This window comes from Eulemur rufifrons, chromosome 8 (genome assembly GCF_041146395.1).
Source record: "Eulemur rufifrons isolate Redbay chromosome 8, OSU_ERuf_1, whole genome shotgun sequence".
Classification (NCBI taxonomy): Eukaryota; Metazoa; Chordata; class Mammalia; order Primates; family Lemuridae; genus Eulemur; species Eulemur rufifrons.
In genome coordinates this window covers 38,638,519-38,662,502 of record NC_090990.1, presented here as the reverse complement: position 1 = coordinate 38,662,502, position 23,984 = coordinate 38,638,519, and the positions used below count along the sequence as shown (strand labels likewise).

Here is a 23,984-nt window from a genome sequence, read left to right as displayed (position 1 = left end):
GATAATTAATTCCTTCAAACTTATTCTCTCCCAGGCAAAATTAAATTATTCCTTATTTGTGTCCTCTTAATACTTTGTACATATCCTTGTTATGGTGATTATGATGTTGTAATATCGTCTGTTTACATTTCTGAGAGCTCCTTGAAGAGAGAGAACTTTGTAGCTCCAGAACTCATCAGACTACATGACATTTTTCTCTAATTTTTAAATTGTGGTAAAAATACATATCTCTCTCTCTCACGCACACACACACACACACACACACACAAATATACATAACATGAAATTACTATCTTAACTTTTTTATTATTATTTTTTAGTTTTAGAGACAGGGTCTCGCTCTGTCGCCCAGGCTACAGTACAGTGGCATGATTATAGCTCACTGTAATCTCAAACTCCTGGGCTCAAGGGATCCTCCTGCTTCAGCCTCCAAAGTAGCTGGGACTCTAAGCATGCACCACATGCCTGGCTAATTTTTTGTAGAGATGGAATTTCACTATGTTGCTCAGGCTGGTCTCAAACTCCTGGCCTCAAGCTATCCTCCTGCCTCAACTTCCCAGAGTGCTAGGATTACGGGCATGAGCCACCTTGCCTGGCCAAGTTTCAGTTTTACAAGATGAAAAAGTGCTAGAGATGGATGGTGGTGACAGTTGTACAACAGTATGAATGCACTTAATACCACTGAACTGTACACTTTAAAACAGTTAAGGTAGGCCAGGTGTGGTGCCTGTAATCCTAGCACTGTAGGAGGTTGAGGCAAGAGGATCGCTTGAGGCCAGGAGTTTGAGACCAGCCTGAGCAAGAGCGAGACCCCATCTCTACAAAAAAAAAAATAGAAAAATTAGCCAGGTATAATGTTGCATGCCTGCAGTCCCAGCTAGTTGGGAGGCTGAAGCAGCAGAATTGCTTGAACCTGGGAGTTTGAGTTTGCTGTGAGCTATGATGACACCACTGCACTCCAGCCTGAGCGACAGAGTGAGACTGTCTCAAAAAAACCCAAAACCCCAAAACCAAAAAACCCTGAAACTCTATACCCATTAAATAATAACTCCTCAGTCCCCCAGCCCCACCGCCAGCCCTTGGCAATCACTATCCTACTTTCTGTCTCTATGATTTTGACTACTCTACCTGAAATAAGTGGAATCATATAGTATTTGTCTTTTTATGATTGGCTTATTTCACTTTGCATAACATTGTCCATGTTGTAACATATTACAAAATTTCCCTCCTTTTAAAGTCTGAATAACATTCCATTGTATGGATATACCACATTTTGCTTATCTATTCATACACCAATGGACTCCTGGGTTGTTTCTACATTTTAGCTATTGTGAATAATGCTTCTATGAACACAGGTATACACGTATCTCTTTGAGGCCCTGCTTTCAATTATTTGGGTATATACCCAGAAGTGAAATTGCTGGATCATATGGTAATTTTATTTTTAATTTTTGAGGAAACACTATACTGCTTTCCACAGTGGCTGTATCATTTTACATTCCCACCAACAGTGTACAAGTGTTCCAATTTCTTCACATTTGCATCAACTTTTGCTATTTTTCTATTTTTTTTTTCATAGTAGCCATCCTAATGGGTGTGAGGTAGTATCTCATTGTAGTTTTGATATGCATTTCCCCAATGATTAATGATGTTCAGTATCTTTTCATGTGCCTATTAGCCATTTGTATATCTTCTTAGGAGATATTTCTATTCCAGTCCTTTGCCCATTTTTGAATTGGGTTTTTGTTGTTGTTGTTAAGTTTTAGGAGTCCTCCATATGTTCTGGTTATTAATCTCTTATCAGATTATGTGATTTGAAAATATTTTCTCCTATTCTGTGGGTTGCCTTTTTACTGTTGATATTGTCTTTTTCTTTCTTTCTTTTTTTAAGGAAACATGATCTCATTATGCTGCCCAGGCTGGACTCAAACTCCTAGGCTCAAGCTATCCTCCCACCTCAGCCTCCTGAGTAGCTGGGACTACAGGTGCATACCACTGAGCCTAGCCCTGATAGTGTCTTTTGATAAACAAAAGTTTTACATTTTCATATAATCCAATTTGACTATTTTTTCTTTTGTTGCCTGTGCCTCTGGTGTCATAGCCAAGAAATCATTGCCAAATTCAACGTTGTGAACCTCTTAATCCTATGTTTTATTTTAAGAGTTTTGTAGTTTTAGGTCTTACATTTAGGTCATGAATCCATTTTGAGTTAATTTTTGTATATTGTCCAAGGTCAGGGCCCAATTTCATTGTTTTGCATATGGGTATGCAGTTTTCCCAGAAACATTTATTAAAAAGACTGTCTCTTCCCCATTGAATGGTTCTGGCATCCTTGTTGAAAATCATTTGACCATATATGTGAGAGTTTATTTCTGGACAGAGAGCACGACGTTTTATAGGACACAAAGATGACTGATTCAGAGTGCAGATTGTCCTAACACATTAGAATTGGTCATAGGGAGATTGTTAGAATGGAGCTGGATCTCATTTTATTTTAGAGAAAAAAAAAGAGAAGATTTGGTTTAGAGGGAGGTAAGATAGCTGACAGAGTTCGTGTCAGAATTATAGATTTTTGGACCCCTTTCTTGCCCTAGTTCATCTGGTTCACACCCTTGTTTTTGTGTTTGAAGAAATAGAAGATGGGTGTTACTCCGGAGGCCAGAATTACCAAAAAAATAGACATTACAGAAGGAAGATTTCAGCTCAGTGAAGGAAGAACTTCAATCATCTAGAATAGGGACATTTGGAAGGAAATGTTCAAACGAAAGTTGGATGACCACTTGCTTTGCTGTAGAAGGCAAGTCTGATCATTTCTGTGTCTTGCTTACAAATATTCTATGACTGGCCATAAACTTCAGGAGAAAGTCCCACTTTTTAAAATGGCATATGTGTCTCTTATGATGTAGTCCTAGACTACCTTTATAGCCTCATCTCCTGCCATGTATATATATTCTTGATATACCTAACTCTATAGCCTCTAATGTCTTTTCTAACTCTAAGTTCTGCTTCACTTAAATACCACCTTCAAAAACAGACTGTTCCTAAAGTTTCAAGGAAGGAAGCTAAAGGATGTGGCTGCAGTTTAAAATTCCACACATGGAATCATGAGGACAGATTAAATGGAATCAATGGGTAGCAAGTATACACATGTGCTAGCGTGAGTCTAAGGGCACATGAAATCCAAACTGAGGCAGATGAGGAGAAACAATTTTAAGAAGAAGGGGAAGTCATTTTTGCAGAACATTTACTACAAAACAGGTATTTTTACATGTTATCTTAATTTTAAGAATGCAAAAAGACAAAGAGAAATAGATCCTTTACACTATCTTTGAGGTGAGCACACACCTTAGGAGCTTTGGTATTGTCATGGTCTTTGTAAGAAGCACAAAATTTTAAACTTTGAACGTATCTTCTGCTTTATAGACGACTTAGAATGTCAACAAGCAATTTCTGGGTGCTTTTTATATGTGTCAGGATTATGCTGGGTGCTAGGAATACAAAGGTGAAGATGTGAGTAGGACCACAACATTATTGGTCCTAGCCAATAAGAGTGATGCACTCTTTTTGACTGTAGATCATCATCAGCCAGGGCCCATCGTCTCTCTCCTTGAAGAAATCAAGTATATGGTAAGAAATGGGGCTTAGAGAAACACGTTAGCAGATCTAATCATATCTCTCTTTTGCTTATAAATGTTCTGTAATTGCCCAATAACTACAATATAAAGCCTGCTTTTTTTCACATGTCATACCTGACCCTTTATGATCAACCAGCAGATCTACTTGGTTTGAGCAGACTTATCTCTTAGGTACTTTTCTTGTTCTGATTTAACTTACTTACCAAGTCGCCTTTTCATACAATATTATTAGTTTTTAGTTAGGTATTTCTATCACCTAGGAAGATAATAGAATATGGATATTCACCCACTGAGCAACTATATTTCTCATTAGAGACAATAAATAAGATTTTTTCTGCAAGTAATTGTCACCTGAGTTTGGATGAAACTGAGTTTCCAGAACTTCCAGACTGGAAGGCTAAATTTGGAGGCTTAACTACAATCATGAGATTTCCCTTGAAAGTATCAGTTATAAGTCCTCAGAGTATTTTTACAGAGTAGTTGGACATTTACCATTTTATTTCTCAGTAATCTGTTTGTGATTCAATGAAAAAAACACAGGCTGGTATTCTAGTCCTGCCTGTGATTTACTATATGACCCTGGGCACCACTTAAGCCTTATATGCCATAAATTTCCTCATTCTTCATCTCAGAACAATACGGGCTTTATGTGTACTTCATTGTGATGATAAACAAGATTATGGTTGCCAAAATTTCCAACTCAACAAGTATGTAGTTATTATAGCAAATACAAATATTCATATTTGTGCTCAAGTTTATAATCTATTGGGATCAGACTTACAAAAGTAATAAGCAGGAATTCAGAGAATGGAGGGATCACATTTGGTGGAGTACAGGGCTGGGGGTAATCAGAAAGATTTAATAAAGGAGGCGGGAGTTGAGCTGGGCCTTGAGGAATAGGAAAGGTGGTAGAAGAGAAATATCTGGAAGGGATAAGGGCAGGAAGGCACTGGGATTCTCTGACTCCAGCTTTCTTTTTCAGAGTCATTATCTTCTGCACACTCCAGAGTAAATGCTATCCTCTGAATCACAGACATGTGTCTGGCACATAGCAGGCAAATGTTCAAGGTCTACCTCTTTCGTTGAAGCCTCATCCAAATGGAATTTATCATGCTTTCCTTTGTATTTTCCCAGGTCTGTTCATAAGACCTGTTGCTTTTATTCTAGTTTAACAGAACCACCTCCCTTGCTTAACAGTGAACTTCTTGGAGATAGGAAGCTGCGGTTTGTCTTTTTTCCTAGGCACCTAACTCAAAGCCTTTGCTCTTAAGTCATTAGGAAATGGTTATTCAATTGAACTTGCTCCAGGGACACTGATATCACTCTCAAGTGAAGAACATGTTGGTTTGGTATCATCTTAATGTCTCTATAGGCTTTAGGCTTTCACTCTTGTTTCCTTCTGTGTTCCTTATAGTATCCCTGTGAAGTGGAGACGCAGTTAAAAAACTTACAGGTGAGGAAACTCAGAGGGTACATTTGCCCAAAGTCATCCACTTGATACATGTCAAAACCAGACAAGGCTCTTTGACTTGAAATCCAGTACTCTATCCACTATACCTGGGCCTTGTAGCATCAGACAGAACGGGGTAAAACGTGCTCTGAGCTCTAGTTTTCTCATCTGTAAAAGGGAGCAATAGTACTACCTCACAGGATTATTGTGAAGATTAAATGGGGTAGTATGTGAATGCTTGGTCCCTTCTCACTAAGCTTATCCCTCCTGGGATTCAGATGGACATACTCAGGTAAATAAGAGGCATTCAATTCTGGGGTGTAGTGGGAAATAGATGACTACACAGAGGAGTGTCCCTCTATAACCTCTTAACAGTTCCAGCCATGGTGGGGTGCAGTGGCTCATGCCTGTTGTAATCCCAGCACTTTGGGAGGCCGAGGTGGGAGGATCACTTGAGGCCAGGATTTCAACACCAGCCTGAGCAACATAGCTAGACCCTGATCTATACAGAAAAACAGAAAAATTAGCAGACATGGTGACCTGCATTTGTACTCCCTGCTACTCCAGAGCCTGAGGCAGGAGAATCACTTCAGCTGGGAAGTTTGAAGTTATAGTGAGCTGTGATCATTCCATTGCACTCTAGCCAAGGCAACAAAGCAAAACCTTGTCACAAACAAACAAAAAACAGTTCCAGCCTCTGAGTTATGTTATAAGAAAATGGTATAAGGCAGTATCTTGTGAATATTTAAGATTTAGCATCTTCCTTTCACCCCTACGTCCACTCTGTCATATCTTTTTCCTGCTCAGCATGTGTCAAACTCAAGGACTACAGTTGTGTGATTTGTCCAGCTTTGAGGTCTGAAGTTGGCTGAATAATCTTTGAGGCTGGGGTCTTTTAAAAAACCTAACCCGTAAGTCCTCTGTGTGACTTTAAATAAGATAATTACGTAGAGGAAGGCAACAAGTTAAAAGCAAGGGTGGAGGGGGCCCATTGATGGTAGTTGATTTTATACCAGCCAGAAACTAAAGAAATGATTTATAAAATCTCTTTTGTGGGGGGATGCTCCAGAGATTTCTCTTTTGAACTCCTTAACTCCTGAATTGGCTGCCTTTTAAAAAGGAAAAAAGGTCCAGCTGTGGTGGGCTCGTGGCAACGGTGAACGAGTGGGGTCGACCCTCGGGGTTTCCTCTGTCTAGCTCTCAGGGGGAGGGGTGGGGGGGTATGCTTAGAATCCCGCAGTGGCCGCCGAGGCTCAGGCTGGGCCTGATGCGTGTGCCAGGCCAGAGGGTGCACATCCAAGGCCAGGCTTCCTCCCCAGGGGACTAGCTTTGAGAGCGAGGCGCCGAGACAGCTTTCGAGCCCTTCTTTCTGCTTGGGGTCCTCGGCAGAGCCCAGGAGGCTGACATGAGCGGCGCGGCCGTCCAGGCGACCCCGCACTGCTCCCCAGCGGCACCCAGTCGGGCTGCGGGACCTCACGACCTCTTCTCTGGGGCCTCGCCCCTCCCCACGAGCCGTGGGTGACTTGGACCCTCCCCCTCCGCTTGGGGGCCCCGCCCCCTCCTCGCAGGCTAACGAGTGTCGTCGCGCGCGCTCCGCTTCCTTCAGCGTGGGTGTGAGTGCGCCGTCCTCCCACCTCGGCCCTCTCTCCATTGTTTCTTCGCGACCACCACAAGCCCCCTCCCCCCGCCCTGTTTTAACTGGTACCTGGGGGCCCCCAGAACCCTTTCCTCTGCGTCTCCTCTCCCGGGTCTCCTCCCCGTTTGTCTCCTACCCTCCAGGCCGGGACCCCATTCAGGGTTCCGTCCTTCTCTCCCCTCCCCCTCTCCCACGGCTCCCACTCTTCCTCGGCCCCCTCCCCTCAGCGGGTCCTCCTCTTTCTCTCCCTCCCCCCTCCTCCCCCTCCCCATCCCTTCCCCCCCACAATGCAGTTCGCGGCGCGGCGGACATGGCGGTGGAGCCCTGAGCTCGTCGTGTCCCGGCCTCCAGCGGCGGCGGTGACGGCGGCGGCGGCGGCAGCTGCAGCGGGAGGCGGAGGGGGAGCGGGAGCCACTGAGATGAGGAGGCGTCGCGCGCGCCTGTAGCTCGCGGGCCTCGCAGGTACGGAGGTTCCGGCTGCCGCGCAGCGCCCGGTGCGGAGGGGGTGTGCTCGGGAAGGCCGGGCGGCCCCAGTTCGCTCTCCTCAGGTGCCGAGCCTCGCAGGTGTCGAGGGCCCGGCCTGAGCGCGTCTCAGCCACCCCCTTGGGGCCTGACACTTCTTTCTGTGCTGGAACGGGCTTCGGGTGTCCCAGGGGAAGACTGAGATGAGGGAGGTAGGGACGGCGGCCTGGGCGGCCTGAGGAGGGCATTGGGGCGCTTTGGGGACGAACTCCACATAGTGGCTGGGGTTCCCGGCCCCGGACCGAAACCTGTTGTAGACTCGCGAGGCGGATTTTGAGTTAACGGGATTAGTTTGAGCATTCTGTTGGGTTCAGTACGATTCCCTGTCATGTGTGTCTTTTCTTTCACCCTTGCTTAGATATAGGTGTGTGTGTATAACATATAAATGTGCACGCGCATATAATACGTAATGAGTGTTTTCTCTGGGCTCACATGTAATACATAATGTTTCTCTGTAGGGAAAAGACAGAGGTGTCTGTGTGAATTTCGTTTCTTGCTTGCCCGCCTTCTCTCCCCACCCCCGCCCCCCAGTCGAAAGGTGGTAATGCGCGCTTTTGACGTGGGTAACTGTGAGATTCCTATTTGTAAACAGACAGCACTCCCTGAGTGTGTTGCACGCCTCCGCGAGAGGTTTCAGATCCTATTGATATCTGGATTGCAAAAGAATGAGATTTTTAGACCTGAAAGAAGCATATCGGCGGGATTTCTAGCCGTACTTGAACGGGATGAATTACTGTTGTATTAACAATGTTGATTAAACATTTTCTTTTCAGTAAATTACCAAATCGTAAATGAATTTTGTAGCTTGCATGATATCTTAGTTTCAGTATATCATGTTTCTTCATTTTGATATATTTTTTGATACGAAAGTAGTTCCTACACATTGGATGTTCCCTTTTGTGATTGTCTTAGTGTCCAGAAATGCAATTCGAATTGTGTATTGCTGGCATGCATTTAGTAATTAGCTTGAGTGAATCAGATTACCTTTTATTTTCGAAGATTTCCCCCCCCCAAGTCTTGTAGCAGTGAAATGTTTGTAACACTTGGTGAAACAGAACATACCATATACCCTGTTTGAGTTTTTAAAGTAATAAGAACTATCAGCTAATAAAATTGGATGATCCCAACCGGACATAATAATTTATAGAGAATGCTATACCAGGGTGTTGAATTGTGGGATAGTTTAAAAAGAAAAGTTGACTTTGTGTATGTATGTTGAAATTTTCTTTAGGTTCAGAATCCATGTATGTATCCGTATAATTTGCTGCACTACACTGCATCCTAGTACTGATTAGTCACAACTTGTGAAATTATGAAATATTGATTCATTTAGAAAGCTGTGCTTAAGATAATCAATGAACTCATTAGTGTCTAGTGTGCTATGTTGCTTTTATAAACACATTTTTAAATAGTGCTGCTTAGAAACCACATACTTTGGGGAAGGTAAGAATTTTGAATCATTTTATGCTTTAAAAATATTTATATTTAGTGTAAACAAAAGAAAGTTACTTTTAAAAGGAACTCTTGTAGATGAATTTTACTGCTGTTTGCAATTTTTCTTTTGGATAGTGTGGAAAATGAAAAAATGAAACTTCCTTGAAATAATCCAGAAGTGGAAGTGAAAGTTATTGACATTTAATGTTTTAAGTCTAGCGAACATCTAAATACAGAAAGGAAATATAAGGTCTTTTCATTATCCTAGGCTAAGTTGTTAGTAATTCAGATAAATTAACAAGATATCATGCACGTCGGTTTAGCTCAGTTTTATAAATTCTAAACCACATCTAAAATTACATTTATTTTCAGTTAATTTAGCTAAAACAGTACTGTGTCTACATTTTAATTTTATGCCTTTTAGAACCAAGATCCATAATTGTAATTATAAATACCTCTGATTAACAAAAAAGTGTTTAAAGAGAATTTTTATTAGTTCCCAGAACAGGGTCATTTTGGTAAGAGTAAGTAATTAGAAAACTTTTTTTGACCTTAAAATTAACCTTGACTACATAATGGGTGCCATTAATTATGTTGTTCTTTATATAATGTCAAATCAGGATCGTAGGTAAGGAAAGGTGTTTGAGTTTATTAACTGCTGAAAGTTTCTGGTTTCAGAGACAGAAAATAAACAAGACTTACTGTAAATGTTAATGCCAGTAAATTTTGTTTATCCTTAAAAAAAGATCAGATGGTTTTGATATAACAGAATTCAGTGAGATGTGTTCCTTTTTAAAATATATTGCAGATGCTTGATTGATAAAATAATGTTACAAAATTCAATCAACGTCATTGTTGCAGATAGAAATATGTTTTAAAAAAGAACAATTCTAGAAAGACCTAAAACAGGTAAGGGAAAAGAACACCATAGTTCAAAGGAGGATATGTGGACTTTTTCTTATTAATCTTAGAGGAATTAGGGTTGTTTACATGGTACTAATTGAATTGTTTTAATTCTAGAATCCTAAATAATTGCATAATTTGGGGAAATGTTTAAAAACCAGCATAATGTTCCCAAGTGTTTCTTACAAACCTGAAAAGAAGAAAAGGTATGTAAATGCAAGATTAACAGTTCAGATTTTTTTCGTCGTGAGAGATTTAATTTGTGTGGTTGTCTTATGGTTTTCAAATTAATTTTCATATTAAATTATCTCATTGGATGTCTGAAATTATTCTGAGAGTTGAAGGGGGAGAGAAGAGGGAACTAACATTTATCATAGTACCTGTTTTGTTCCAGGCACTGTGCTAGACATGTTTGTGCATTTTTGTCTCTTGTTCGATGTAACAACCCTATGAAACCTGTTTATAGATGAGGAATCTGACTCACAGAGGCCAAGTAATTTGCTGAGGATTATAAAGTTAGAAGAATTTCAAAGCAGATCTCTTTTCCTAATGTATATGCCACGTTACTTTTCAGATGTGTTAACTATTTTAGTTTTGTAGAAGGGGAAACTGCATAAAGTTGTTCATTCATTCATTTAACCATTCACTTCATCAAACGTTTGCATTTGTACTTTATACTAGACACTGCTAGGTTTTAGAGAGAAAAATACAGAAGACAAACTCTGCTTTCAAGGAACTCAGTCTACATGTAATATAATAAATTACAACACACTAGATTATGATAGGAGTTCAGAGGGAAGAAGCTAGCTCTTGAGGGATATAAGTAGGAGTTTGCTAGATGAAGAAGATGGACTGGAGGCCATTTCAGACCTAGGGAGTAACATACAAAGATGATAAATTGTGATGGACCTTGGTGTGTGGGGAAGAGTGAGAAATTCAGTGTGGCAGGAGCTGGGGATATGGATGGAGTGGTAAGAGAAATGATTGGAAGTAGCAGTCCAATTGTGAAGGGCCATGTATGTTAAATTAAGTTGTTTGGATTTTTATCTTGTGAGATCACCAAGTGAGATAGTGGTTGAGCTGTGATTTGAACTGTTTTCTGACTCCTAGTCTTGCTTCTTCCTTGGCTTCCTTACCAACAGATTCTAACTCAGTTTTCAGTTGATAGTCAAGCTTCTTTTCCATACCACTCTCCTCTCTATGGAGTCCAGACTGTTTTTTTGAGGATCCTGTGATCCAAATCTTGCCACCTAAGAATTTTTAAGTTTTTAGAAGATTCTTTTGAGAAAATTATCTCTGGGAGAAATCACCCTGTTATGGCCACCCGGGCAGTTTTTTCACTCTTTGGCTTGGATTAGTTGACTGTTTTCTAGTTTAGCACTAGAAAGCAATAGGTTAGGGCATTGAAAAGTGTGGGCTGCAAAGGAGGAGACACATTCATGCGTTCACCAGTAAAGGTGATCAACATCTCAGTCTTTGTACAAAGCATCCTGTACTTTTAAAAAGAAATGAGTGTGTTATTCACACAACAGTCTGATAGTTTTAAATAGGTATTTGATTTACAACCATAATAAGTAACCTACTGTATAGTTACTAAGTGCTAATTTCTTTCTTAGGATCTTAGAAGTATTAACTCAGTCCTTTTTATACTATCCTCATTTACAGGTGAGGAAAATATTTGTAGAAGAATTGAATACCTTGGACAAGATCTCCCAGCTAGTTTGCTGCAGAGCTACTTAGGGTGTCTGAGTCTAGAGTCAGAGTTCTTCACCATTACACTATGTTGCACCTCAAGCTTAGGGTATCAAAATTTAGTATGCAGAGGGTGTTAAATTCTGTATAGTCACATAGGTTGTCAAAAAATATGTTGCAAGTATGTACAGTATGAATTACACCGAATATCTAAACCTGATTGTATTTTGTCATTGTGTTTGCCACTGTAGTTTAAATAATTTAATTATTAAAATTGATCAGTCATTACATATTCATTAACCACCAATCATGTGCTGAGCATTAGTTTAGGCCAGTGGTATTCAAACTATGTTTGGGGACCTTTTGTGTGTGGAGGGGGGGCAGCGTCTTGGAGTCAAACTGTTTTCATACTGGTGTTAAGATACTATTCTTCTTTTCTCTTCTCATCCAGAGTGGTGTCTGCATGACATGTGAAATCATTATTGCTTGATGACTAATGGAATGTGTAATAGTATATTCTTTTTTTTTCCTTTTTCTTTGAGATGTAATTTGCAGTACCATTGGCTAGGTGCAGTGGCTCAAGCCTATAATCGTAGCACTTGGGGAGGCCAACATGGGAAGATCACTTGAGGTCAGGAGTTTGAGACCAGCCTGAGTGAGACCCAGTCTCTACATAAAATAGAAAAATTAGGCGGGCAAGATGATGTGCATCTGTAGTGCCAGCTACTTGGGAGGCTGAGGCAGGAGAATCGCTTGAGCCCAGGAATTCTAATAGAGTGAGACTCTGTTTAAAAAAAAAAAAATTTACATCACCATAAAATTCACCTTTTTAAAATATATGATTCAGTGGTTTTAGTATATTCATAAAGTGGTATGAGCATCACTTTTTAATTCCAGAATATTTTTATTATCCCCCAAAGAAACCTTGTACCCCTTAGCAGTCACTCCTAATTGCCCCCTCCTCTAAGCCTTTGGCAACCACTAAGCCACTTTCTAACTCTAGAAATTTGCCTCTGGAGATTCTGGACATTTCATATAAATGGAGTTATACAGTATGTGGGTATCTGGCTTTTTTTGCCTGGCTTCTTTCACTAAACTTAAAGGTTTGGCCATACTGTAGCATGTATCAGCTTTTCATTCTTTCTTATGGCTGACTAGTGTTACATTCTATAGAAATACCACATTTTGTTTATCCATTCTTCATTTGATGGACATTTGGGTTGTTCCCACTTTTTGGCTATTATGAGTAATGCTGCTATGAACATCATGTAAAAGTTTTTGTGTGGATGTATGTTTTTATTTATTTTGGGTTTATGGCCAGGAGTAGAATTGCTGGGTGTTTTGATATATTTATGTTTCTGCCAAATTGTTTTCCAGAGCTGCTGTACCATTTTATATTCCCACTAGCAAGATATGAAGGTTCCAGTTTCTCCGTCCATATCCTCACCATCACTTATTATTGTCCATCTTCTTAATTATAGCCATTGTAGTGGGTGAAATGGTACCTCATTGTGGGTTTGATTTTCCTAATGACTAATGAGATGTTGAGCACCTCTCATGTGCCTATTCATTTGTGTATCTTTTTTTTTTTAAAGAGGCAGGGTCTTGCTCTGTTGCCCAAGCTGGAGTGCAGTGGAATGATCATAGCTCACTGTAACCTCGAACTCCTGGGCTCAAGCGATCCTTGTGCCTCAGCTTTCCAAGCAGCTAGAACTATAGGTGCTCGTCACTGTGCCTGGCTCTAATTTCTTTCAGCAATGTTTTGTAGTTTTTGTTGTACAAGTCTCTCACTTCCTTGGTTATGTAATTCCTTAATATTTTATTCTTTTTCATAGTGTTATAAGTGGAATTTTTTTCTTAATTTCCCTTCAGATTGTTCATTGTGTATAGAAATGCAGCTGATTTTTGTGTGTTGACTTTGTATCCTGATACTTTGCTGAATTCACTTATTTGTTCTAATAGGTTTTTTTAATGTAGAATCTTTGGTGTTTTCTATTTATAAAACCATATTTCATGAAAACGGGGGTAATTTTACTTCTTTTTTTTCCAATTTAGATGCCTTTTCTTTCTTTCTCCTGCATAATTTCTCTGGCTAGAACTTCCAGTACTGTGTTGAATAGAATGATGAAAGCAGGCTTCCTTGCCTTATCTTAGAGGAAAAGCTTTCAGTCTTTGACCATTGAGTATGGTGTCTGCTGTAGGTTTTTCTTACACAGCTTTCATTATGTTGAGGTAGTTTCCTTCTATTCCTAGTTTGTTGAGTGTTTTTTATCATGGAAGGGTTTTGAATTTTTCAGATACTTTTTCTGCATCAAGATGATCGTGTGGCTTTCTTCTTGTTCTGTAAATTTGATATAATATGTTGATCTGTTTTCGCATGTGGAACCATACTTGCATTCCAGGAATAAATCCCACTTGATCATGGTGTATAATCCTTTGAATGTCCTGCTGAATTTGGTTTGCTAGTATTCCGTTGAGGATTTTTGCATCAATGTTCATAACATTTTATTCATTTTGAAGCGTACATTCAATGACATTAAGTATATTCACATTATTGTGCACCTATCACCACCATCCATCTCTAAAACATTTTCATTTTCCCAAACTGAAACTCTGTGCCTGTTAAACAATAAGTCCCTTTTCTGACTAGCTTCTGGCAACCACCATTCTACTTTCTTGCCCTATGAATTTGACTACTTTAGTTACATCATATGGGTAGAATCATACAATATTTGTTGTTTTTTGACTGGCTTATTTAATTTGGCATAATGTCTTCAAGGTTCATGTTGTAGCATATGTCAGAATTTTCTACTTTTTAAAGGCTGAATCATATTCCATAGTATGTACATACTATATTTAGTTTATCCACTCATCTATTGATAGACATTTGGGTTGTTTTCACCTTTTGGCTATTGTGAATAATCCTTCTGTGAACATTGGTGTTCAAATATCTGTTCAAGTCTCTACTTTCGGTTCTTGGGGTGCATGCACCCAGAAGTGGAATTGTTGGGTCATTGTATCTTTAATGTTTTAAAGAGCTACTATACTGTTTTTTTCATTTTCTTGAGTTTGTTGAAGCACAAAAGTTTTAAATTTTGATAAAGTACAATTTATCTATCTTTTCTTTGGTGTTTTCTGCTTTAGATATATATCATACCTAAGAAATCATTGCCTAATCCAAGATTATGAAGATTTACTCCTATGTGTTTTTCCTAATATTAATAGTTTTACACTTAGGTCTTTGATCCGTTTCGAATTATTTATGTGGTTTGAGGTAGAGGTCTAACTTCATAATTTTACATGTGGCTGTTCAGTTGTCCCAGCACTGTTTATTGATAAGACTATTCTTTCTCTTGTTGTGTAGTTTTGGCATTCTCATTGAAATTAATTGACCACTGATGTATGGGTTTATTTCTAGCTTCTCAATTCTATTCCATTGATCTGTATGTCTGTCATTATGCTAGTACTACTCAGTCTTGATTACTGTAGATTTGTAGTTAGTTTTGAAATTGGGAAGTGTGAATCCTCCAACTTTGTTCTTTTTCAAGATTGTTTTGGCTATTTGGGATCCTTTGCAATTTACCATGCGTTTTAGGATTAGCTTGTCAATTTCTGTAAGAAAAGGCAGCTAGAATTTTGCAAGGGCTTGTGTTAAATCTGGTGATCAATTTGGCGAGTATTGTCATCTTAACTATATTATGTCTTTCAGTCTATGAACACAGGATTATTTATGTCTAATTTTATTTATGTCTAATTATTATTTATGTCTAATTTCTTTCAGCAGTGTTTTATAGTTTTTGGTGTACTAGTCTTATGCTGCTTTTGTTAAATTTATTCCTAAGTATTTTATTCTTTTTGGTGCTATTGTAAATGGAATTGTCTAAATTTCATTTTGGATTATTCATTGCTAGTGTACAGAAGGATAACTGATTTTTAAAAATTATTTATTTATTTATTTATTTGTTTTTGAGACAGTCTCACTCCTTCCCTGAGTAGAATGCCATGGCGTCAGCCTAGTTCACGGCAACCTCAAACTCCTGGACTCAAGTGATCTTCCTGCCTCAGCCTCCCCAGGAGATGGGACTACAGGCACATACCACCACATCTGGCTAATTTTTATATTTTTAATAGAGACGGGGTCTCGCTCTTGCTCAGGCTGGTCTCAGACTCCTGACCTCAAGTGATCCTCCCACCTTTGCCTCCCAGAGTGCTAGGATTACAGACAGGCGTGAGCCTGTATCAACTGATTTTTTTATATTGAATTTGAATCTGCAAGCTTGCTGAGTTTATTTATTAGCTTGAAGAGTTTTTTGTGGATTCCTTAGGATTTTCTCTATATAAGATTATGTCATCTGTAAATAGAGACAGTTTTGATAGTTATACTTTTTTCTTTCTAATTTGGATGCCTCTTTTTTTTTTTTTTTTGTCTTGAATACTGGCTCTCAAGATTTTGCCCAGGCTGGTCTTGAACTCCTGAGCTCAAGCAATCCTCTGCCTTAGCTTCTGGAGTAGCTGGGGCTGTAGGCTCATGCCACCACAGCTGGTCAATTTGGATGCATTGTATTTCTTTTTCTTGCCTAATTGTTCTGGCTAGTACAATGTTGAATAGAAGTGAAGATAGGAGACATCCTCATCTTGTTTCTGATCTTAACAGGAGAGTACATTCGGTCTTTCACCATTAAGTATGATGTCACCTATAGGGTTTTTGTAGATACCTTTTATCAGGTTGAGGAAGTTCCCTTCTAATCTAAGTTTGTTTTTTATCATAAAAGGGTATTAGATTTGTCAAGTGTTTTTTTTGCATCTATTGAGATGATCTTGTGGTTTTTGTCTTTTATTAATACAGTGTATTGCGTTGACTGATTTATGTATATTGAACCAACCACCTTACATTCTTGGGATAGATCCACTTGATTTTGGTTTATAATCCTTTTTATACATTACTGAATGTGCTTTGCTAGTATTTTGTTCAGGATCTTTATATCTATATTCATAAGGGATGTTTATAGTTTTCTTATGATGTCTTTGGTTTTGGTATTAGGGTAATTCTGGCCTCATAGAATGAGTTAATAGTGTGTTCTTGTATTTGAAAAATTTCTCAGTTTTAATGTTTAGTGATGCAAATATCAAGAGATATAACCCACAAAGACAAAAGTTCTTTGAATCCTCAATATTTTGAGTATCAAGGCATACTGAGACCAAAAAATTTGAGAAATGCTGGTTTAGGCTAAGAGACATGCCCTATTGCCTAAGCTTTGGATGAAAAATTGGGACTCTTATTTCTTGTCATATACCAGTCCCATTTATGTCATCTTAGGCAAGTCGTAAACTCAGGGTGCCTCATTAATGTATAAAGTAGAAACATTACAAGATTGTATTAACTTCACAAATGTGTAAGGATAAAGGAATGGGCATGCTAGACATGTAGTAGCTGCAGCTGTATTCTCATAAATGTTTGTCTTTTTTTTTAAACTGAAAATCTGTAAGAGATCCAGGACTTTTTATAGGCACTTGTGGCATTGTTATATGGTAGTGTCTTGAACTCCGTCTTAACATTTGTTAGATACTTGGTTATTATACAGATAAAAAAATTTTATTTTGTGTTTGAAACTTGTGTTTAAGCATTCTCTGATAGCACCACTTTTAAACCAGTAATTTTCAATATATGAAGATTATACTTCCTTGAGAAGGCATTTCATAATCACTTTGGAAGGCCTTAAAACTGCTCACAGATATCCTCATCTTCCCTGCTCCCCCATTCTAGTATTCCACCTCATTCATGGTGGAAGTGTGTTCTATATATCAGATGTGTTGGAATAGAAAAAAGATTGAGAATCATTATTCTAAATCTTCTAGGGAATGTAACTTATTTCCCTTTTACCTGTTTTCTCAAAACCAGGAAATCAGATATCCATATTTTTCTGCATATTGTCTTCTGTCCTTCTCTAAAATTCCTTCTCTTCTAAGACTGGTGCTTTGCTGGCTATGTTTCTTATCCGACTTTGTCATTTCCATATAGGAACCTCTAGGTTACTTGCTTACATTCACTTATATTTTGGTGTGGTTCTTAACATCATATTGGATAATTGGAAGCATAATATTGAAAGTCACCTAACACTTTAACTTTATTTTCCTTAATTTCTGTGTTCCAGTGATATTCTGTACTTTCCTGACGTAACTGCTCATGTGGGCCGGGTGCGATGGCTCATGCCCGTAATCCTAGCACTCTGGGAGGCCGAGGCCGGTGGATCGCTCAAAGTCAGGAGTTCGAGACCAGCCTGAGCAAGAGCGAGACCCCCGTCTCTACTAAAACTAGAAAGAAATTATCTGGCCAACTAAAAAAATATATAGAAAAAATTAGCTGGGTATGGTGGCGCATGCCTGTAGTCCCAGCTACTCAGGAGGCTGAGGCAGTAGGATCACTTAAGCCCAGGAGTTTGAGGTTGCTGTGAGCTAGGCTGATGCCACGGCACTCACTCTAGCCCGGGCAACAGAGCGAGACTCTGTCTCAAAACAAACAAACAAACAAACAAAAACTACTCATATGGTTCCACTTCTGACCAAACTCTAAATTATCTATATTTACATCTTTTATGTTTCTTTAGTTTTCTAACCTGTCCTTAATCTCTGTGTATATAGATAGCCTCCTTGTGGCTTTATCCTTTCCCCCGACCAGCATCATTACTGTTGTGTTCCATACCTTATTGAAATATTCATTCTGTAAATCTTAAACCCAGTGCAAATTTTAATATCTGCACATTGTGTAAGCTAGTGAATTGGGATTTTATGTATTTAGTTAGGTCCTTAACATAGCGTGGCAGTGTTCTATTCAGTTTCCTTTTGTATTCCTCACATTTGCTATTATTTTACTTCCCTGTCTTAAGCCCTCTACTGCCCTCTGCTTTTCTCACTCATTGGTGGCTTTCTGTTTCATAGAACAGTGTTAAAAAACTTGTGTTCCTTACAGTTCTTTGAGATACTGATAAGTGGTGCTGGCAAAAGAGGCTTACTTAATTAAGTCTGGAAAATGTTGCAAATTATATCTCTTAGAGATTTACAGTGTTTATTAGCATATTGCAAAATCTGAGAGGTCCTTCAAGAAAGAAACCCATTTAACTGTTTAATACAAGGCCTGCTTATCCTATCAAAATTGCTTGATAAGGCCCCAAATAACCTTTTAGTACTTTTTTACTATTACTGCTAATTACTATTATTTACTGTACTGACTCATCTCCTTTCTCTTTCCACTCTGTCTTATTCTGCAGAAGTTATTCTAAAACAGAAACTGTGCCACTCTTCTGCTTGTAAATTTATGGCTTCTCTTAGCTAAAGTATAAACTCAACTAGCTATGCAAATGTATGTACAAGCTTATGTTCCCAGTTCATCATTGTGTGTGCGCTATTCTGTGGTCCTAAAAAATTTCTCAAAGTTTCATAAACACATTTTGTTTGGTATGTAGTCTTATCTATTAGGATTATTCTTTCTTATTCCCTCTCCTAACTGGAAATTTTTTTTCAGCTCAACTGGTATCTCCATGATGTGAAGGCTTTTCTTAAGCTCTTTCCTCTGGGTTTCCATAGCTGTGTCACAATATCATTATTTGTGTATATAACTACCTCCCCTTTTAGATATGAGTTCCTTATTTATCTTTGTATCCTCAGCTTTCAACTCAGCACCTTATATATGAATGTTGACAAATAATGTTTGTTAAAGTTCATTCTAGATTTATGTTTGTTTTCTTGAAAAAAATGCAACCTCAGCTACATAGTTTGCAGGGCTCAATGCAAAGTGAAAATTCAGGGCCCATTGTTTAAAAAGCAGGAATGGCCAGGCACGGTGGTTCACGCCTGTAATCCTAGCACTCTGAAAGACTGAGGCAGGAGGATCACTTAAAGCCAGGAGTTTGAGACAATTTTGAGCAAGAGCCAGACCCCATCTCTACAAGAAATAGAAAAATTAACTGGGCATGGTGATGTGTGCCTGTAGTCCCAGCTGCTTGGGAGACTAAGGCAGGAGGATCTCTTGAGCCTAGGCACTTGAGGTTGTGCTGAGCTATGATGACACCACTGTACTCTAGTAGTCTGGACGACAGGATGAGACCCTGTCACCAAAGGAAAAAAAAAGAGGAAAGTGCTGTTAAAGGTACTAAAATATAAACATTTTACCTTTCTTCAGCAATCTTTCTCTCAACTTATGGTGGTTTTTGTTTACTTTTAAATGTCATTCTAAAGAACAATTAAATATTTTAAATTATTAAGCATGAATTGTACTGTTCATCTTTATATTGTGCAATGCCAATTTTAGATGCAAATGTAAGAGCATTTAACTCTTATGTGGAATTGTTGGTATTTTGTAGCTTGTACTTGTGTGTATATTTCATTTTTACCAGAATGGTGTAAATGCTTCACAAAACTCACTCAACTTTTTACGTTATTTCTTGATACTTGCACATTTTACTAACACTGTCTTTGACTTGCTGATGAGTAAGGCAGGGCTGAAAGAAAAAGGAAGTATGAATTGCACTATCTTTCCCTTTCCTTCTGTGTCAACATTTTTAGCATAAATGGTTAGTTCAGGGAAGTTAACATGAGTAAGAAAAGATAAGATGGGATTTCTTGGTCATTCATGTCCCTCCCCTCCTTTTCAGTGGCCAAAACAAGAGCATTTATTAATATTTGTCTTTCATGTTAAATGCCCATGGTAGATAGAATGTGTATCCTGCTAATGTTGGGCAGAGTCTTTTGTATGTATCTGTTATGTCTAATTGGTTTATAGTGTTGTTCAAGTCCTCTATTTTCTTTTTGATCTTCTGTCTGATTGCTCTATCCATTATTGAAAATGGGGTACTGAAGTCTCCACGTTTGATTGTGGAACTACTTCTCTTTTCAATTCTTTTAATTTTTGCTTCATATATTTTGGGGCTCCATCATTAAGTATGTATATGTTTATAACTGTATGTCTTTGCTGGGTTAAACCTTTTTTTTGCCGTGTGTGTGTGTGTGTGTGTGTGTGTGTGTGTTTTGAGACAGGTTCTCCTTTGGTTGTGCAGGCTGGAGTGCAGTTCCATGATCTTAGCCCACTGCAGCCTCAAACTTCTGGGCTCAAGGGATCCTCCTGTCTCAGCCTCCCAAGTAGCTAGGGCTACAGGTACATGCCACCATGCCTGGCTAATTTTTCAATTTTTTGTAGAGATGAGGTCTTGCTATGTTGCCTGGGCTGGTCTCAAACTCCTGGCCTCAAGCAATCCTTCTGCCTCGGCCTCCCAAAGTGCTGGAATTCCAGGTGTGAGCTACCAGGCCTGGGCTGGATTAAACCTTTTTTCAGTGTATAATGCCCTTTATTTCTTGTAACCTGTTTTGACTTAAGTTGTATTGGCTTATTAAGTATGAAATGTCTGATTTCCTTAAGTACTAAGTTTTACAGTTATCTCTGGCATTTCACTTTGACACTTCTTGTTTTATTTTTATTGTGAAGGTACATCCTCATTCTTTCAAACGCATGGTTTGGCTTGTGATTTTTGTATTATTTTCAAGTATGAGTTCTGTTGTGGAGCCAATGTTGCGCGGACAGCTCAAAATATCAACAAAGTGTTTGGGAAGGATGTGGCTAATGAATGCACAGTACATCGATGGTTTCAGAAGTTCTGTTCTGGTGATTTTAATCTTGAAATGACCCACGTGGGTAACCTGAGACCAAGGTAGATAATGTGAGCTTAAACCTGTAGTGGAAGCAAACCCATCTCAACCTACACATGAATTAGCAGCAAGGTTTGAGGTTACTATTCCAACAATATTGGACCATTTGAAACAAATTGGCAAGGCAGAAGCTGGATAGATGGGTTCTGCATGAATTAAACAAGCGTCAGAAGAGAAATGGTCTCGAAGCTTGCCTTTCTTTGTTGTCACACTATAAAGGCAAACCATTTCTACAACATATTGTGATGTGTGATGAAAAATGGATTCTTTTTGACAATTGCAAGTGTTTGGCACAATGGTTGGATAAAGATGAGGTGCCGAAACACAGTCCAAAACCAAATATTCATCAAAGAAAAGCTAATGGTATCTGTTTAGTGATCCAGTGCTGGTATTAGTATTATCCACTACAGCTTCATGAAACCTGGTCAGTCGATTACAGTGTATGTCTACAGCAGCCAATTGGACAAAATGATGAGGATGCTTGCAATTAAGCAGCTGAGATTGGTTAATAGAGACAGGCGAATCCTCTTGCAAGACAACGCTCAACCACATGTCACACAAGCAATGCTGCTCAAACTACAGAGGCTGGACTTGGAAACTCCTCCATCGTATTCACTAGACCTTGCACCAATTGACTACCACTTCTTCCAGGCTTTAGACCACTTCTTGCAAGGAAAAACATTCAATTGTCAACAAGCTGTGGAAAATGCCTTTTGTGATTTCATCCTACACGCTTTCTTCACTGCTGACCTAAACAAGCTACCATTAAAATGGCAAAACTGTGTTGATAGTTTAGGCGCATATTTTGATTAATTGTACTGTTTCTTGTTTGAGATATAATAAACTAGTGATTCTAAATCGGACATTTCATATTTAATGATCTAATATTTGTGATCATAAACCTAACTGCATTAAAAAAGCATATTTTGTCTGACGATATACTCACCCTAGTTCTCTGTTGGTTACCGTTTGCATGGAACATCTTTTTCAATCCTTTTTACTTCCAACCTCTTTGAATCTAAAGTGCATCTTGTAGATAGATGATACATGGATCATATTTTTTTAATCCAATTTGCCAATCTCTGCCTTTAATTGGAGAGTTTAATTCATTTACATTTAAAGTAATTGCAGATAAGGATATACTTCTTCCATTTAGCAATTTCTTTTCTATATGTCTTATATGCTCTTGTTCCTCAGTTCCTCTAATACTGTATTTTATGTACTTAGTTGATTTTTTTATAGAATACCATTTTGATTTCCTTCTCTACGTATCTGTGTGTTTTATTAGTAGATGCCTTGGGGGATAGCAATGTAAGTAACATGTTAAATTTATAACAACCTGGTTTTAGTAATGCCAACTAAGTTTCAATAGTATACAAATACTCTGCTCCTACACATCTTTGTCTCTCCTTGTTCATATTCTGATTGTCACAGATTACATCTTTATATATTGTGTGCACATTAATATAGGTTTATAATGATTTTTTTATGCATTTGTCTTTTAAATCATGTAAAAGGAAAAAATTCAAGAGTTACAAACCAAAAGTACAATAATACTGGCTTTTATATTTATCTGTATAGGTTGTTTTTGCTAGTGTTCTTTACTTCTTGTTATAGATTTCAGTTAATGTCTAATATCCTTTCATTTCAGGCTTAAGAACTCCTTTTAGCATTTCTTGTAGGGTAATGAACTTTCTCAGCTTTTGTTTATCTGGAAATTTAATTTCTCCTTCATTCTTGAAAGGTAGTTTTGCTGGCCAGAGAATTCTTAGTTAACAGTTTTTTTCCTCCCTCCCCTTTCAGGTCCTAAATATGTCACCCCTTTGCCTTCTGGCCTCCATGGTTTCTTATGGGAAATCAGCTGTTAACCTTTGTGCTTGATGAGTTAAACTCTCTTGCTTCTTTCAAAGTTCTCTTTGGTTTTGGCAGTTTGACTATATTGTGTCTCAGTGTGGATGTCTTTGAATTTATTCTCCTTGGAGTTTAATTGAGCTGCTTGGATGTGTGTATTTGTGCCTTTCATCAGATTTGGAAAGTTTCTGGCCATTATTTCTCCAAATATTTTTTCTACACCCTTCTGTCTCTCTCTTTCTTCTGTGACTCCTATTATTGATATGTTGATATGCTTGCTAGAGAAGAAAGTGAATAATGCAAGGGAACAAAAAACACAGGAAGCAGGAAAAAGCTTCAGAAAAACTGTGTTCTTAGAAATAAGGGATTATTTACAGCACAAGATTAGTGCTGTAAAAAGGGATAATCAGAGAGTGAGAGACTTTTTAGAAGTAAAAATATAAAAGGATTGGAAGAAAAAGTTGAGGAAATCACCTAGGAAGGGGAACAAAAAGAGATGGAAAAATAAAGAGAAAAGAAAATTAGAGGAGCAATTTAGGAGGCCCAAAGTCCAGTTAATAGGAGCTATAGAAAGGGAACAGAAAAGGTGGAAAGGAGGAAATTGTAGAAGATAAACTACAAGAAAAAATTTCCAGAAGTGAAAGATGTGAATTACTGATTAAAAGAGGTAACTGAATATGCAGCAAAATGAATGAAGAAATATCTACAGCAGGACATATTACTTGGAAATTTCAAAATGCTGAGACAAAGAGAATATCCTAAAAGTTTCCATGGAGAAAAAAACAGTTCAGTAAAAAAGGCAGAGAATAAGAATGGCATAATTTTCTCAGCAGTAGTTCTAGAAACTAGAAATCATTGAAAAGAAACTTGTAAGATTTTGAGTGAATGATTTCTAACCTAGAATCTTATACCTAACTAAACAAATTGTGACATTTCAAATATGCAAAGTCTTGTAAAATTTACGTCCTGTTACAGTTTAAGGGAGTCCAGTAAATAGCATTCTCTTTGCTTTCCTGAATTCCAAACAAATTGGGTGAGATGAAGCATATGGAGACTAGAATATACTTTTATTATTGATAAGGTTCAATTTGGAGAATGAGGCTTATATTAATACTTTCAAGTAGTTTACTAATAATGCCAGAATTAGGCAGACTTACCCTTCAGG

General features: G+C 38.3%; 1 protein-coding gene across 2 annotated transcripts in view; it reads left to right on the top strand.

Annotated features, from left to right (window-relative positions):
* Window positions 1-7,012: 7,012 nt before the first annotated feature.
* The window catches only part of TUT4 (terminal uridylyl transferase 4), a 109,402-nt gene continuing 92,430 nt past the window's right edge, over window positions 7,013-23,984 (top strand). Inside the window, exon 1 of one of the 2 annotated variants that reach the window (XM_069479976.1) lies at window positions 7,013-7,183. The gene's annotated coding sequence lies outside the window, so the exon portion shown is untranslated. The remainder of the gene's footprint in view (window positions 7,184-23,984) is intronic. The other variant, XM_069479977.1, reaches the window with a different exon arrangement.